This window comes from Wyeomyia smithii, chromosome 1 (assembly GCF_029784165.1).
Source record: "Wyeomyia smithii strain HCP4-BCI-WySm-NY-G18 chromosome 1, ASM2978416v1, whole genome shotgun sequence".
Lineage (NCBI taxonomy): Eukaryota > Metazoa > Arthropoda > Insecta > Diptera > Culicidae > Wyeomyia > Wyeomyia smithii.
Genome location: NC_073694.1, coordinates 85085992 through 85092053, shown reverse-complemented (window position 1 = coordinate 85092053; position 6062 = coordinate 85085992).

The window sequence follows — 6062 nt, the reverse complement described above, 5'->3', positions numbered from 1 at the left end:
AACAAACAATCGGCGCTCCCCTTTGAAAAAATTGTCCAGTTATCAGTTCATCCAACGATTCGCTAGTTGGGGGGCAGTTGTGTTCCAACCAACGAATTTCGGCTGTATAACTATGTGCAATTACAGCAAGGTTTTTTTGATGTTATTTTTTCCGGGATACTTCTACTATCAATTTTTTTCTTCCTAATGCCTTGTTCAGACTACGCCGGATATCACCTGATATCGCCAGATGATATCAAATATCACCTCGCGCGTTCACATTATACCCCGTTCACACTACACCGCATATCACCTGATATCAGGCAATTCGTGCTATCGAGGCCATATCACCATCCCTATGACCTGCTATCCCATACAATCGAGCTGTCATCGGATATCACCTCGGCTACATGCTTTCGCGGATATCACTTCGAAAACCAATAAAAACCAGATTTGTAGCAGTTGGCAACACGGGCCAGAGACATTTGACGCAACCCTACAAATTTTGAAATTCGCGTTGCATGCGAAAAACAAGGAAGGAAATATTTTTGCTCTTGTCATCCCGCACATTTTGACAATTGCATATGACAGTCCGCGTTGGTGCGAGCCAACTAGCTGACATCTCTACTCTAATTGGATTGCTCTTGTTGTCTTGTATTTGCTTTGACCTGTTTTTGTTTTCTTCTCTTTTCAATTGCCAAGGCAAATGTCAAATCATATCAGCTTGCTGTTGTGTGAACACCCGAGGTGATATCTGATATCATCTGGCGATATAAGGTGATATGCGACGTAGTCTGAACAAGGCATAATAGTGGAGATCTATAATCTCCCATCTAGAATGAAGTGACAAGTAAACAAAAACGAAAAAAATCGTGAAAAATGAAAAAGTCCTTTTGAAATGTTTCTAGAGATTCAACAATTTTCATTTTCGAAAGCGTTTAGACTCCCCCTCTAGATTTGTCACTTCAATGTCAAATATGACTTTGATTTCAGATTTGACGGATTACGGTCCGATAACTGCAAAGTTGTTGCAGTTATCGATCTTGCAGTTAAAAAGCGTTGCTGTTAAAAGACTTGCAGTTATCGAACGGCGACTGTATATCAAATAAGACATACACCTTAACACCTGCACGGTTTTTGTGATGTACTTTATTATTTCTCAGGAGTTCCACCGTCACCATCAGTTATACTAGTCAAATGAAAAAGTTAGTCTATATTGCCAGAGGGGATTCACTGCTGTCAAATTTCATACATGTGTGCGTTATCGCAGATCAACTCTGGTCCATGACGTTTGTTGGTCCATGACGTTTGCAACTATGAACAAAAATGGGAGAAAAATATCACTACACAACACATTCATGAAAGTTTTCCGCGGTTTCTCGCGTTTTGATAAAAAACGTTCCAATTCTATAATATATCACACCGATCAATTTCATGACTAAAAAGAACAAAAACCAAAACAAACGTCATGTTGCTGAATATGTTGGTTACACGATGTTTTACAGATAGATCCCCCCTGTATATTGCGCTTCGAGAAGAGATCTGGCAACTCTGGCATGTAAAACCTAGTTGCCAAAATGGCGGTTTTTCTCATCGCTTATCTTCGAGACCGATGTCATGGCAACTGTTTCCTGAAGCCGCCGCCGATGATGATGACGCTAGTGTTGAATGTAGCAATGGGCGATCTTTGAACAAAAATCGATTCTCCTGCATCGATTAATCAAAATCAATAAAATCGTTTCATAAGAAAATCGAGCCTGAAAAATCGATTTTTGTTCGGTATTTAGCTTTTTACGCACCATAATGGCAGTCGCTATAATGCGTGTTGGTAATATGCGAACCTCTCTGCTTATGTCAGATTTGCGTATTCTGAAAAATTGGCAACACAAATGTTGCCAGATATATTTTTCTTTTGTTAAAATATATGAAGACTTCAAACTGACGTAAGCAGAGTTGTCAAAAGGGTAGGATAAGCTTTTCACGACTTTTTTTGACTATATTTATGGAGATTTTGTTTTGTTTGCGTTTTCTGGTTTATTAATCATGTTCATCGAGTTTTCGTACACAACATCTATTAACGATACGGCTTTTTTAGTTTATTGCCATCTTCTTTAACCGCGTGTACTCTTAGCGTTTTTTTTCTACTAAAAGTTTTCGTTGTCGCTCATCCCATAGACCATTTCACGAGACGTTTGGGAACTTGATTCATGAACGAAATTTTGACAGAAAGTTTGAAACCGCTGACATAATGCACGTGAAAGCATCAAGAACATCAGCAGGATCCGTGACACCTGTCAGTTCGTGAAATGGTCTATTGTTTCGGATGCACTAAGAGCAATCCAATCCAGCAAGAAGGGCTTTAGGAAAAACCCGAGACGCTCTAGAACCAGTATTTAAAATTGTCCTCTTTGACGGTCATTCCGGATCTTTCGGTGGGCGGAGGATATTTTTTGGACTAAGTCTTTTACTAGATAAACACCTAAACGTTTCTGGTTCCAAACCTACGTTAATTCGGAAATTCGCGAAAATTGTTTTGAATTAGCGCGGTGTCGCGTGAAAAAAACGTGTTCATTCAAAAATCCGCGTAAAAAAACCGCGTTAATTCAAAAATCCGCGTAAAAAAACCGCGTAAACTCAAAAATCCGCGTAAAAAAAACTCGTAAAAAATCCTCGTATAAAAAAACCGCTTAAAAAACCTAACTCTAATTGGGTTGTTTAGTTATTCACGGATTTCCGATTTTTATATATCATCCAAAAGAGTGTAATTTTTTTAAGCCAAACGTGATTTTTTAAAACTTTATATCATTTTCCTTCGGTTTTTAAATGAAAAATAAAAATTCGCTATAAATCGTTACAATGACAGTTGGTAGATGGGCGAACTGTCATTGTAGCGGTTTCGAGCAGATTTCAAGAAGTTTTAAATCGTGATTTAAAAAGCGAAGGACAATGATAGATTTTTTTTTAAATCACGTTTTACTTGGAAAATTCAGATCATTCAGATGATATGAAAAACTGATATAGCTGAACAACCCAATTCATAAAAAAATCGGAACATCCGTAGAACAAACTCAAATAAACAGAAATGGCGAGCGCGACACCATGCTGAACAGAATACAGCACGGCATATACACGACCATTCAATTCAACTTTTGCAATATTTGAGTTAACGAGTACCCCGCTACTCATAGTTGAAAAATAAGCGCATATGCCTTGTCTACCTAAATCAAAAAATTGGTGCTTGATAGTAAACACCCACAACGATAGTAAACAACGTCCCTACGGAAGCCAATTTTCAAAAAGTGCACTTGCAGAGGTAGCAAATATGAAATAATGTTGGCTAATATCCAAAATGGTAAATTCAATATCCCATGCAATGCAAAATTTCAGCTAAATCGGAATTCAGGAGTATTTGGTCTAAATTTCACTTTCTCGACTTATGAAGAAAAGCACAGTTTGTAATAGTTTTTTTTTTGTGCCAAATGTTTTATGCCTTGTTCACACTATAGCAGATATCACGTGATATCGCGTATCTTGAAACATACATACATCTAGTTTTCACGGAAAATTTGGAGTATGGGATTTGAAATCAAGATGGGCGATATTACATCATGTGAACTGGTTATTAGAAATGTATAAAACGTCGAGGTCGGGTGTTATCCAAAAAATCGAAATTTTGCTAACTGTTCGTGAAGGCGAAATTTTGAACACTACTTCTAAATAAAACTGTCAAAGTCAATTTCCATTGCCACCCCAATGTACACCAATCAGATAGTATTGATTGTATACAATATATGTCAAACTTTCGAGACGGTCTTGGGGTCTGGTCGTCTCGTCGTTCTTTTCATTCTCGCTAGGGATGGGCGAACGGCTCACGAGCCGTTCATATGAACCGGTTCTTAGGAAAGAGCGAAAGAACGAACGGCTCACGAAAAAGAACCACGGTTCTCTGGGCGCACCAGAACTGTTTGGTTCGCGCGAACCCGAAGTTTACTGAGACAATACGAACTGTCAACGCTCGTGAATCATTGTGAACCATGAGTCGGTTTAGAGCCGCTCTTGCAAAAGAGCCGTTTAACCCACCCCTAATCCTTGATATATTTCACAACGCATGCGTATTAGCCAAATTTCATACGGGTTTGTCTATTGATGTCGCGTTTACAAAGGCAAAAAATGGTTACTGCGTTAAAAATACTGGAGGGACTTAATTTGGCTGTGGATTGATCTTTTTCAACTCGACGACAAGGTTATCCAGCTTCCCTGACCTACAGAAAACGTCAAAATGGGCTGCGTGCACTATACGCCATCACCGTTCGTGGAAAGCTGGATATGGGGGTGGTGACATACTCATGAAAAAAGTTGTCATGGACGTAGACAATTGTTTGAACCAACAAAAACATTTGAAATGCGTTTTTCTCGGTTTCATGTCTATTGAATTTTAGCCCATTCTTCAACTATGGACATCCCGGTAAAAAATTGACACATTTTTCAGATCAGTGTCCGAATTCCGAGCACACACTTCTTCGGAGAGAAAAAAATTTCGTATACTATCAATAAAGAAATTTTCTTCTCTTCAAAGAAAAGTGTTCTCGGAATTCGGCCGCAGATTACGTTAGCAACAGTAAATGCAATCACTATTGTTTTCAATCCGTTTTCCACACATTTATTTTTCAGGCGGAAAAAACCAGGGGGCTCTTGTGGCTGTAAAACTCCATACATTTTCCATCTACCATTCATTGATTCTGGTACCCACTTTTTGGTTGGTTTGCCCTAAAACAAGTGAAATAGAGTAAACGTCCCATTTTTTCGGTAGACTTATTCTCGAGTAAATGTCGTTTTAGATGGAAAAAACAAGAGCTCAACATTTGTTTTCAGTTCAATGTGCACTTTCAATGAATAAGATAAGTTTTGTAAGTATTTGAAATGAAATATTACCGCCGTGATAAATATATGATTTGTAGGCGAAAATTTGACGTTTAAAGGCCCCTGGAAAAAACGATCTTGCCATCCAAAGGATCGATTCAGCAGAAGATCGCGCGCAGAGAAATGGATTCAAAAAATCGATGAATCGACAAGAAAAGATCGATTTCGCAAAATCGGATCGATCTTGCCCATTGCTACGCATGACTTTTCATACGCACTATAAAGTGTAATGGAATTCCTAAACTTTGTAAGCATATATTACTGAGTTTCAAAGCTTGTTTATACATTTTTTAAATTTTAAATGCATCACTCATAATACGAGCGTAACGAACACATTTTCCGTTCAAACCATAATTGCACGTGGTTCACAACATTTATACTGATTACAATTTACATTCTGTAAGAAAAGTAACACTCCTGAGTTTGTTTACTTTGCACACTTGGTGCCTCGATTTGACGGTTCACTTGGAGTTTTCGACCTCACTCTTTGCGTATCTGTTTATTACCTTTATAACACCGTCTTAGCAGAGTTGCCAATGTTCCAGTTTAAACTGGATTTTCCAGTTTTTTTTATGTGATCCAGTCAAACAGTTTAATCCCAAAATCTTCCAGTTTTTTTTGTATATCTGCCAGTTTTATCCAGATTTTTTGGACACTCAAGCTCCGACTGGGTTGGAAATATTTTTAGCACGTAAATTTTATGGGTTGATAAGTATTTGATTGTAGCAATTATTAACAGCATTTTCAGTATTGTATCTTCTCGCATGAAACACGGCCAAATTAAGGATTGTATTGCATGGTTGAGATAAAAAGACGAGTAAATTAAGCCTTATTCTAAAACTAACAAATAGATTTTATCAGATTATGAAGAAAAGAATTAATTGCTATATTAAAACAGGCGGAAGAAAAGAAATAATTGCTATATTAAACAGGCGGCATTCTTCAAATTTATTCCAGTTGCATAGCAGTTTAAAAATTGTTCGATTTCACAGAAGTAACGTTAGAAAACGTTGCATCAATTCTTTTGTTAAAAGTTAAAGTAAATGGAAAAAGCTTCATTTTCTTGATTTTGTGATAAACTGGAAGCGCAATTTCAAATTTAGCTCCTATAAATGGAAATTTTCAGTCTACAATTTCAACAAAATGTAAGCCCGAAGTTGCTG